Source organism: Triturus cristatus, chromosome 11 (assembly GCF_964204655.1).
Source record: "Triturus cristatus chromosome 11, aTriCri1.1, whole genome shotgun sequence".
NCBI lineage: Eukaryota > Metazoa > Chordata > Amphibia > Caudata > Salamandridae > Triturus > Triturus cristatus.
Genome location: NC_140594.1, coordinates 42,902,708 through 42,915,616, shown reverse-complemented (window position 1 = coordinate 42,915,616; position 12,909 = coordinate 42,902,708).

The following is a 12,909-nucleotide window of genomic DNA, read 5'->3' as shown; positions in this document are numbered from 1 at the left end:
CTCCGGTCTCCTCCCGCCTTGGCTCTCCTCAGTCCGCCATCGTGTCCTCTTCTTCCGCCCTCCTCATTTCCACTTCTGGGCCAGGAGAGAGCGGGCCAGGAGAGAGTGGACCGCTAGAGAACGTCTCTCCCATGCCCCCTGGGTGCCCTTCTCCCGATTCTTCGTTCCTCCTGCCACAGAACGGTTATGGTTAACATGGGTCTTGTTGGCGTGTTCAGTTCTCTCCGAAAATAGGGAACTTGATTGATGGGATACAGCCAGAGATACTGTTACTCAAGTTTTACTTTGCTGTAGGTGCCGTGGCACCCAAGGATGCTCAAGAACAAAAGATTCCCTTAAGTGGGATGGGCATGCCCAGACATGGGTCCTGTGCTCTCTGTGTCACTGGAACACAGCTATACGCATCTGATAAGCCCTAAATAGGACGAAACTCACCCTGGGTTGCTTGTGCTTTGATTCAGGGAGGACCTGGCCTAGCAGTTCAGACTGGACTGTTCCTACTGGAGCAGGGCCAGGACAGATTTGCATATGAGGTGGCATGGTGTGCAAAATGATGATGGACTGGGATGTGGTCCAAGTAACTACCAGTAGCTGAGATCAATTCAAGTATTCCATTTATCATTTTTTTGTATACAAAATGTGTAACCCTTAAAAATAATCAATGTCCTGAAAGGCCTGTCAAAATGAAAATATCAACCACAACAACACACCACATACACAACAATATACCCACCCACAAGCAACATACTGAGACATACAGAGGGTACATGACATCACCAGTGTCTGGTTCAGGTGCACAGTCAAGAAGCTGAAGTGCTGAGGGCAGGCGAGGGACCTAGTGGTCCCTTTGGTACAGGCACACATGTCTATGACCCTCAACCATACATTGCTACCACCACCATCAATCTCCCCATAGGCTGGATGCAGAGGGGGCTTGTCACTTACATTCAGAATGGGGTTCTACTTTGGATTTAGAACCCAGCTATGCTGTCATTAAAAACTAAAACAAAGGGAGGCAGGAAGCCACCCATGGGGCTCACATGACTTGCAAGCAAAAACAAAGGGCATGTGTGGAAACACACAAGGACACAGCTGTCCAAAGCCACACAGAGGGCTTTTGTTCCAACACGGAAGTGGGCTTGCTAAAAGAACAAAGATGGGGGGTACAGGTAAAAGAGGTGGGTTGCAGCAGTTTCCCCATCACTGTATTAATACTAATTATTTGAGGTAAAAAATAAAAGAGAAGTAAAAACGAACACATTTTGGCAGACGCCAATAGGTCGCACCTATACAAGAGCTATTGGTATGGCAATGCGGGTTGGCATGTTGTTCACCAGTGTGGCTGCTGTTCAGCATGGCTAAAGGTTAGTGGCATGGCATGTCCTAGAGTGGAGTCTGGGGAGTAGAGTGTCATAGACTGGATTTGTTGGAGAGGAGTGTCGTGGAGTAGGGGGAGTAGAGTGTCATAGAGTTGAGTAGAAGGAGTAGAGTTCAGTGTTTCAGTGACAGAGACTGTTGTAGAGTGCTGTGTTGTACAGTGGAGTGTCGTAGAATGGAGTGGTGTGGTGTAGAGTGGAGTGGAGTGGGGTGGAATACAGTGGAATGGATTGGAGTGGATTGAGGTAGTAGGGTGGGTTGGACTGGAGTAGATTTAGATAGTTTGGGGTAGAATGGGTTGGGTTGAGTGGAGTGGGGTGGATTGGAGTGGGTGGACTAGATGAGGTTGATTGGGGTGGATTAGATTGGGATGGATTGAACTGGAGTGGATTGGACTGGAGTGGGGTGGATTGGATTGGATTGGATTGGGCTGGATTGGAGTATGGTGGGCTGCAAGGATTAGATTGAGTGGGGTGGACTGAACTGGGGTGGGGTGGATTAGATTGGGGTTGACTGGATGGGGAGGATTAGATTGAAGTAGGGGTGGAATGAAATGGGGTGGGGTGGATTTGATTGGATTGGGGTGAGGCAGGTGGACTGAAGTGAGGTGGAATGGAGTGTGGTTGATTGGCATGGGGTGGATTGGATAGGTGTGGTGTGGGGTGGATGAGTGTGGAGTGGATTGGATTGCAGTGCGGTGGATTGGATTGGATTGAGATTGTGGGGCAGATTGGGGTAAGGTGGATAGGATTGGAGTGGGGTAGATTGGATTGGGCTGGCTGACCTTCAGGAGACAACTCAAGACCTGGCTCTTCGACCACTAACAGCTCCCCCCCAGCGCCTTGAAACCCGCCCGGGTATGTAGTGCGCTTTACAAATTACATGATTGATTGATTGATTGATTGATTGATTGATTGATTGAATTGGTGTGGGGTGGATTGGATAGAAGTAGGGGGGATTGTGGTCGATTGGAGCAAGGTAAATTGGATTGGAATTGGGCGCATTGGAGTGGGGTGAATTGTGGTGGGGCAGATTAGAGTGTTGCAGTTTGGAGTGGGGTGGATTAAAGTGGGGTGTATTGTTTTGGATTGGAGTGGGGCAGATTGTTTTGATTGGAGTGTGGCAGATTGGAGTGGGGCATATTGTTTTTGATTGGAGTGGGGCTGGTTGGAGTGGATCAGATTGTTTTAGATTGGAGTGGGGGAGATTATTTTGGATTTTGTTCTGGCATATTGGAGCGGGGTGCATTGTTTTGGATTGCGAGTGGGGCTGGTTGTTTGGGATGGGAGAGGAACAGATTGTTTTGGATTGGTGTGGGACAGATAGGTGTGAGACAGTTATTTTTGGATTGGATTGGATTGGGGAGGGTTGGAGTGGGCTGTATTTGGGAGGGTGTGACTGGATTGGATTGGGGTGAGGTGGACATGATTGGAGTAGGGTAGATTAGATTGGGTTGGCATGGATTGGTGTGGGGTGGATTGGATAGGAGTGGAGCGGATTGTGGTGGATTGGAGTGAGGTAGATTGTATTGGAGTGGGGTGAATTGGAGTTGGGAAAATTAGGGTGGGGAAGATTGGAGCGGGCAGATTGGAGTGGGGTGGATTGGAGTGGGGTAGAATATTTTGGATTGGAGTGGATCAGATTGGAGTAGGCAGATTGGAGTGGACAGATAGTTTTGGACTGGAGTGGGGCAGATTGGAGTGAAGCAGATTAGAATGCGGCAGAATATTGTGGATGGGAGTGGGGTGGATTGGAGTAGGCAGATTGTTTTGGATTGGAGTGGGGCATATTGGAATAGGGCAGTATGGAGTGAAGTGAATTAGACTGGAGTGGGGTGGATTGATTGGAGTGGGTGGATTGGAGTGTAGTGGGTTGGATGGATTGGATTGAGTGGGGTGGGTTGAACTGGGGTGGGGTAGACTAGATTGGGGTAGAGTAGGTGGATTAGAGTAGAGAAGAGTGGATTGGACTGCAGTGAAGTGGGGTAGATTGTAGTGGAGTTGATTAGATTGGAGTGGGGTAGAATTAAATGGGGTGGGTGGATTGAATTGGTGTGTGTGGACTGAAGTGGGGTGGAATTGAGTGAGGTGGAATGGAGTATGGTGGGCTGGAGATGGGTGAATTGGAGTGGGGTGGATTAGATTGGCGTGGGGTGGGGTGGATTGGAGTAGAGTAGATTGGATTGCTGTGGAGTGGATTAGATTGGATCCAGGTGGATCGGATTGGGGTGGGGTGAACTGGTTTGGGGTGTGGTTAATTGGATTGAGGTTGATTGAATGGGGTAGGGTGGATTGGAGTGGGGTTGGGTGTGGTGGATTGTAATGCAGTAGATTGGATTTGGCTAGATTGGGATGGCTTGGATTGGTGTGGGATGGCTTGGATTGGTGTGGGGTGGATTGTCTTGGAGGGGGTGGATTGGATTGGAGGGAGGATGAATTGGATTGGGGTGAGGTGGATTGGATTGAAGTGAGGTGGATTGTTTTAGATCGGAGTTGGGCAGATTGTTTTGGATTGGAGTGGGGAAGATTGTTTTGGATTGGAGTTGGGCAGATTGGTGTGAAGCAGATTGGAGTGGGGCAGATTGTTTTGGATTTGAGTGGAGTGGATTGTGGCGGGTTAGACTGGATGGGATGGATTGGGAAGTGTGTGCACTGGATTGGGGTGAGGTCAATAGGATTGGAGAGAAGCAGATTGGATTGGGCTGGTTGGATTGGTGTAAGGTAGATTGGATAGGAGTGGGGTGGATTGTAGTGGATTGGAGTGAGTTGGATTAGATTGGAGTGAGGCATGGGACGAATTGGAGTTTGGCAAATTGGGGTGGGGGAGATTGGAATGAGGCATATTGTAGAGGGGCGGATGGAGTGGGGCAGATTGATTTGGATTAGAATGGGGCAGATTGGAGTGGGTGGATCGAGTGAGAAGAATACTCTAGATTGGAGTGAGGAAGATTGGAGTGGGGCAGACTGCTTTGTTTGGAATGGGGAAGATTGGAGTGGGTCAGAATGGAGTGGAACAAATTGGAGCGGGCAGATTGTTTTTGGACTGGAGTGGGATGATTGGAGTGGGGTGTACTGTAGTGTGGAAGAATGTTTTGCATTGGAGTGTGGCAGATTGGAGTGGGATTGATTGGAGTGGGCAGATTGTTTTGGATTCGAGTGAGGTGGATTGGAGTGAGGCAGATTGTTTTGGAATAGAGTGGGGCAAATTGGAGTGGGGTGATTCGGAGTGGGGCAGATTGGAGTGGGGTAGACTGTTTCGGAATGGAGTGGGGCAGATTGTTGGAGATTGGAGTGCTGCAGATTGGATTGGGACAGACTGTTTTGGAATGAAGTGGGGCAAATTTTTTGGATTGGAGTGGGGCAGATTGTTTTGGATTGGAGTGCTGCAGATTGGAGTGGGCAGACTGTTTTGGAATGAAGTGGGGCAAATTGTTTTGGATTGGAGTGAGGCAGATTGTTTTGGATTGAGGTGGGTAGATTTGAGTGGGACAGATTGTTTTGTAGTGGCTTGGACTGTTTTGGATTGTAGTGGGGCAAATTGGAGTGCGTAAGATTGTAGTGGGGCAGATTGGAATGGATTGGAGTGGGACAGATTCAATTGGGCCGTTTTGTTAGGATTGGAGTGACGTAGATTGGAGTGGATTAGGGTGAGTGGTTTGGATTGGAGTGGGATAGGTTAGATGGATTGGCTTGGGGTGGATAGGATTGAGTGGGGCTGATTGTTGTAAGGTGAGGTGGATTGGATTGGGACGTAATGGAGGGTGGTGAATTGGGGTGTACTTCATGATTCTGTGCTAAAGTATAATTGCATTACAATTACACATGAGAAACAATGTCACATTTGCAATAACATAATCTTCATCTTTTGAGAGCAGCACCCACAATCAAAAACAAAAGAAAACATGAGTGCAAAATTGGAAAGGAGAATTTGGTAAAATAAAAGAAATATAACTATAGAAAATAAATATTTGCAATTATTTTTTATCCTGCTGGGTACATATTTACCAGTCACACGCCTTCTGTTTGCAGGGCAGTAAAAGTTAAAAAGAACAAAACAGGACCTTAATCACGACGGGAGCAGCAGATGGTCACTGATAAAGTTGAATCAATCAGTGCTTGGTCTCTGCTCCACAGAGAAGAACTGAAATGATGTTAGGCCTGCCTTGACAAATTACGAGTCTGTAAAGAAGAGTGCCACACAAGCCAACAAATAGTAAGCAACAGGTGAGCTCCAAGCCCTTTTCTGCATGCAAGAGTGTCACGCAAGCGACACACATGTGCTAGTGCATGCCCTTGCAGGCTCAAAGCTAAAAAGGAATTTGAACAAATCTTTTTAGGGAAAATGTATTTAGAAAAACCCACTCACATGTGTTGCTGTTCTCATTATGTGCCTTACATTGTTTACTTGTCAGCATTTTACATAAGGGTTGTAATATGATTCTTCGTTTTCACACATAAATTAGAAAACAAAACACTGAAAGTATTTTGAGTGTATGGGAGCATTAAATCCTGGTTTGTGGTAAAATGGAGACAGATTTGTGCTTTTTGTACTGAGTTCCAGCGGTACCTCGCATATCACTCGTTGTCGGGTAAGGACTGCATTTAACAGGAAAGGAGCTGGAAAGTTAGTATTCGTTTTAGATTCTGAAGTGGCAGTAGTTGTAATGCTCATTGAGCAGAATTGACATCACATCTCAGCTGTAATAATTTATCAAAGTAAAGTACTGATTTCGAATCACAGGTAAGTATTGTGTTGTAGTGTAATATTTAGATAGTGCTTTCTGAGGTGTGTGGGACACTCAAGTGCTTGCCTATAGCAGCAGCATGGCACACCATGGAAGGTGTGTGGTTGGAATGGCGTTGTCTATGTTTTGTGCTCTTTTGTGAGATATGTCGCATGTCGTGAGTGAGGTCCACAGAGGTGCAGTTTCGTGTTATGGGACTCCGTGTTTTGCAGCATGACGGATGAAGAGGTGTGAGAGAGAGATGCGCAGTTTATGGTTTCCATTACTCTGGCAGCTTTGAACAAGGAGCTCTTTAGTTCTCTTTAAGGTGTTTTTATGTTCACAGCCTACTTTGCTGATTGCTGCACTGGGATGTCCATTTTGAGATATTGGTTTAAAAGACTGACAAAGGCATAGATTGGGAGGAGACATGGTGGAGGATCTGCTGAGAAAGACATTTAGTTAATATCCTCCCCTAGCTGATTGTCATTGTGAGATATCAAGAAGCGGTCTTAGTGTGCAGTAGTGGTGTGTGAAATTTGTGTACTTTGGTTTCGCATAATTATGCAACATGTGGGCAAAATGATGTGCAGTTATGAGGAATGCAAATCCATCATTTAGCTCTATATTGAAGTGCGAAATGCATCCTCACGATGATTTTTGTCACAAGGGCGCATTTCTTTCTAAACAATAGTGTAAAAGACAGAAGCCCTATACACAACTGCCACTCCCATTCGGTTGTATTTAAAACACAATTTTATGTTTCTGCTTCTCGCACTGCGAGAAAGCAGTGGTGCGACGCTCCTCCGCCCACATGGATGAGCCGCCCCTGTGTACTTGATTAGCTGGCCATTCCCTAACTTTAATTATGAGGCTTTCTTTCTCAGAGCCCATGTAAAACTATCATATGTCAGTTTAAATGTATGTATCCAAATACATGTCTTCCACACTTCAGAGCAGAGGTCTTCAAACTTTTTACTCTGAGCCCCCCCTAAGCAAACTGTTTCGAGGTTGGGCCCCCCTCCAAAACATTATGGCAAGGATTGGGAGAGCAGGAGGGACATGTCTGCGTGCAAGGAGCGGGGCTTATGAGATGATTTCAGGAACACTTTTTCTATAGCTTATGAAAAATTGGAGTGTTCTGAGGCCCTCACACTCTTTGACCCCAATGCAACTATACCTGCTGCACTAATGATAACTGCAGTCCTGAGTAGCGGGCTATCTCCTCTGCATCTTTTACCTCTTCCCCACCATGATGGATCATCACCTCGGTCCTAATGCTTGAAAGGAAAATAAGCTCCGATGTCCCTTTTTTAAAGGTAGATAGTCATAACTGTGATGCTGTGGGGCCCTCAAATCCCTGGGCCCCATTCCTTCTGCATCTGTTTCCTAAGTGATAACCAGCAGTGGCCACCTACACACTTGGCAGCAGTACCAGCTTCACTAATGAATGTCCGTTAAAAAAAAAACACTTATATTGTCCCCTTCTTTGGGGTATCACTCTGAAGACGCTGTCTCTGGCCATTTGTAAACTTAAAAATGAGTCCCCACACAGTGCTCCCTATTCTGGGCCTTCTTTTTGACAATATTGATTAATCTCGTTCCTTTCCTCTGTCTCCTAGACCATTACCGAGAGGCCCCATGGATCGAGAGGTTTAGTGCTCTGCATCTGAATGCAACCCTGCTGGCCTTCTACCTGCCACTCCACGGACTCAGATTTCACAAGAAAACTGCCCCTGAATGGTTAATACTGACTGAAAGCGAAGGATGTGATGGTAGTTAACCCTGGGCATAGTGGGCATAGCAGGGCTACACGGAGGTCCACGGAGTTACGTACAAATTCCTTGGAACTCCGCTCCGCCACCCACCTCCACCCCCCTATATGAACAAGTAAATCTACATTACTTACTAGTAAATTAAAACCACTTACCTGGCATGCGGCGTCCCCGGGCTGTCCTCCTCCTCTTCCTCGCCGTCTCGGTAATCCTTGAGAAAACTGAGCATGCACGTGCGCCTATGCATGCGCATTAAATGCTAATCAAATGCTAATTTAATGTTTATATAGGGTCGGTGGAGGCGGGGGCTGGCCAAATGCGCTCCGCTGAGGAGTGTGCGGAGATTTGCCTTCTCCGCGTTCTCCGCAGAACGCGGAGGAGGCAAATCTCCCCACACTCCGCGAGTGGAGCGGAGGTTTTCCGTCCAGGGTTAGTGGTAGTGCAGAAAGGTAAAATAGAAACCAGCCTTCTTACCAGCCATTAATTGATTGAGTCACTTAAAAGCCACGACCACTGGAAATATGAATTTCTGCAGCAGCAGCGTTTTCCACATAATTATCAGTTTACTGCATTTGCTACATAATCTGCAGATTTCAACTAAAAAACTTGATTCTATCTCAAACGGAACAAAAGTTACTTAAATGGTGACAAAGTGTTCCGGAGCAATGGCATCTTGAAGTTGCTCACTGCTGTGTTTGGGAGTTAAACTGGTACTAATGGGGTGAAATATTTCCCCTGACAGCGTTACCTTGAGTTAAAATGACAAAATAATGAAGTAATGCTAACCACAAAATGTGGCGCATTGTGCCGCATAATATACCTTTTCTTGCTGCATAATTTAGTCAAACCTGCCACATAATGTGGTCCTCTTCTGCTGAATAATTCCAGTGGCTCTGCTTAACGCTTCATGGTGGCAAAGATTTATTCTTTTTGAGATGTAATGTAAGGGTATTATCAGCTGAGATCTGGAATAGTGGAGACACTTACAAAAATGTCTGCATTAGATACAGTTTGATTACTTATTACTAAAAAGTATATTTTGGAAGAACTTTTTTTATCTCAATCACTGCATCATTTTGCAGCAACCTAGATTAAAGTATGTAAATACTGTTTTAAAATAATGACTTACATATTCACAGTGGTTTCTGCCACCGGCAGGGATCTCATAGCACAATAAACAGGGCCACTGGAATTATGCGGCAGGAGAAAGTCAAATTATGCAGCAGGTTTTATTAAATTCTGCAGCAAGCAAAGGCGAATTATGCTGCATAATGCTGCATATTTTGTGATAGCATTGCTGCATTATTTTGCAATTTTTACACTTGTTAACACTGCCCTGGCTTTTATTGCCCCTCATAAGTACCACATTAACACCCACATTTAGCAATAAGCAACAGAAAGGTGACCAGTCAACCTTTAGGAAGGACCTTCCACTGCGAGGTAACACGTTGCTGCTTTTTTAGTAACTTTTGAACCGTTTATGCTAGAAAGAAGTTTGCATATTATGCAGCAGATGAGGGATTATGTGGCAAACGCGGGAAATCCATAACTATATGCTGTGAGTGCAGGGTGAGTGTGAAAGTGAAGGGTGAGAATGAGGAGTGAGTTGTCTGAATGCAGGGTGCATTCCCAGACAATTGAAGTAAATCAGCATGTTATTGACGGCGGTGTAGGTTTTCAGATATAAGTTCAACTATGGCTATTATGGCATTAATCAGAGATCGAGGGTGGAGGAAATAAATAAAGTGCTGATCCTACAACAAACTTCCAGTCTTATGATTAGGGTTGCCAGCTCGTTATTTTGATGTCGCAAACGGTACAAAACTATACAGTCATCTAAAGCTGTGTTTTCAGCACTTATCTGTGCGTACTTCGAACAGCAAATATAAATAGAAAGCTCTTTTAATTGTGTTCTAGGGCTGCCTGAATGATTCATAACTGATAATTAAAGGGAACAAAGACAGAAAAGTCAGATTACGAATGAATTCCAAATAAAGAGGGGAGTTACCTCAATGTGCACCACACAGAGAGTAATATCGATGATTTATTCACGAAGGATTTACGGTGGCAAAACAACTTAAATATGGCTGAACGTACTGACCTGGCAAATTTGGAGCGTCGCCATGATTTAACTATTAAACCTGGTGATAAAGGCGGCAGTATTGTAGTAATGGACACTACAGACTATAATAATAGGATGCATAACCTTTTGAACAATCCTCTACATTATGAGAAATCAAATAAACTAGAATGGAAGGCACTAATAGACAAAGTTGGTAGACTTTTGGATTTTGCTAAAGAAGATGATATTATATGTTCAGAGGAATATAATTTCCTCAGAAATCTTAATCTCAAACTTCCAGCATTATATGGGTTACCCAAAATACACAAAGATCTCAATAATCCTCCCATGAGGCCGATAGTATCTAGTATTGATTCCTTAACCGAACCCCTCAGCAAATATGTGGATACATTTTTACAACCATTAGTAGTTAAGCAGAAGGCCTATATCGAGGATACAACCTCTATCATTAAAAAAATTGAAGGTCTTCCATACCATGTAGTAAATCAATGGTTAGTTACACTTGATATAGAAGCCCTTTATACGAATATACCACAGAATGACACAGTTCAAATGCTTGAGGGTCTATTAAGAGATGAACATGATGATTTATCGATCCACTCATCGTTCATAATTGATTGTGTGGAAGTTATCCTAAAGAATAATATTTTCCTATTTGGAACAGAGCTATACAAACAGATCAAAGGGACCAGCATGGGGGCTACCTGTGCTCCGAGCCTGGTCTGTTTGTATGTAGCAAACTCTGAAGAGAAGCATATTTTTAATACAGCGGCAACATTTTATGAAAATATCTCATGCTGGTCCCGTTACATTGATGATGTCTTTTTTATTTGGAGTGGGACCATTGAATCACTCAATGATTTTATAATATGGATAAATCTAGGAGACGTTAATCTCAAATTTACGTCCAATATAGATAAGACACAGTGTGACTTTTTAGACATTAAAATAAAACATGTTGATGGTGAACTTAAAGTAGAGCTGTTCACTAAGCCTACAGACCGTAACACCATGTTACATTATCAGAGCAATCACCCTACGTGCCAAAGGGATAATATCCCTTTTGGACAATTTTTAAGAATACGCCGCAACTGCACTGATATCAATGATTTTAACAGACATGCGGATGCTCTAACAAAAAAACTGATAGAGAGGGGATACCCTAAAAATCTCATACGAAAAGCCTATGAAAGAGCTAAATACTTCAACAGAGACTCGCTATTCAGAGATAAGGAGAACTAAGATACGAAACTACAAAATTTACCATTAATCTTTGTGACTAATTTCAGTAGCATCAGTAATAAAGTAAAAAATATTATCAATAGAAACTGGTCGCTTCTTAAATATAAGAATGAGATTAATTCAACAAAACCAATGTTTTCTTTCAGAAGAAATTTCACTATCCGTAATAAACTAGTACACACATATAGGGAAAGTAGGATATCTAAACAAAGTACCATTGACAATGTACCCTTCCCTGTTGGCACTTTTCCATGTAATTCATGTAAGAGTTGCGGCAATATTATGAGTGGCAGTTCGATAACCCATAATGGATATAAGCACTACATAAGAAGTTTGATTAACTGCAGAACTCGTAATATAATCTATATGATAGTCTGTCCATGTAACAAAGCATACATCGGCGAAACGTCTCGCGAAATACGAACAAGGATTACTGAACATAAATCCGCAATTAGGACTAAGAAAAGGACAGCCCCACTTGTGGATCATTGGTTAGAGGCAAACCACTCAATAAACGATTTGAAATGGTGTGGCGTAGAAATTGTACTTTGCGACATACGCGGCGGTGACGTCGCTTTAAAAAGAAAGAAACATGAACAATTTTTTATGTCACGCTTTAACACCTATAAAAATGGATTAAACAACAGGGAGGACTGGGAGAGATTATTGTAAACGATTAGTATGATATTTTTTTAATCTTTCTCTCATGCCTTCTATCTTGGATCTCTTATTCTTGATTTCTTGCTCTGAAACAATCAAATGAAAGTCAGATGAAATATAATTCCTTGGTAAAGCCCGACACAAAATCTCGGGAAAATAAAGAATGTAGGTTAGGTTTTTTTAGATTTAGTGGCTGCTTATAGACAAACTTCACAATATCGAACTACCCACTAAAAACATAATATATATATCTAACCCTGAAGATCGCCAAAGACGATGTATGACAGAACATCAGGGCCATATACAATGTGAAATCAGTATACATAATAGTGTGATTCCTTTGATTCTGAATTAGAAGTAGGACCGCTTTTTAGTGATACTTTCGATGTACACATTTGCCTGATGACACTACATCAGCGATAGATAAAACGTATATATAAAGTAACGAAATAATTCAAATAGGGGAATTATGGTTTATAACGAGTGATGAGACCATCCTTTCCATTAATGGTTTTTCTTCAAGATGGCCGTCTCGGATGCCTGGTATTTTACCAGTACATTAGAGCGACAGATATCGTGCCTTAAATTTAGACACGGAGTAGCGAAATAACTCGACCAAATTAATTATGGTTATCTCAAGGATTAAGTATAAGATTTTGGCTTTAATGTCTCTAATCTATAGAGAAAAACTAACAAGATCACCATCTAAAAATGTTTAAAAATTCCTAATGAAATAAAAAATTCTTCTACATATTGTAATTTAAATGCGACGGTGGATATAGCAATAATACAAAAACACGAAGCACTAATAACATTTGGAGGGAGTTTATGTTTGAATTTACAATATTCAAACTACTCTTTCCATTCAGTGTTTATACTTTAAGATGGCTGCCACTGTCACATACCATAGCAGTAGCACAGCATACACGGTTGACGTACAGGAAATGACGCAAATAGGAAATCCGGTGAAAATGGGTTTAAAAGAGAAAGATACCGGAATATCTCTTATAACCCGCCTTGGATGTTCCGCGAAAGCAGGGAGGCCGAAT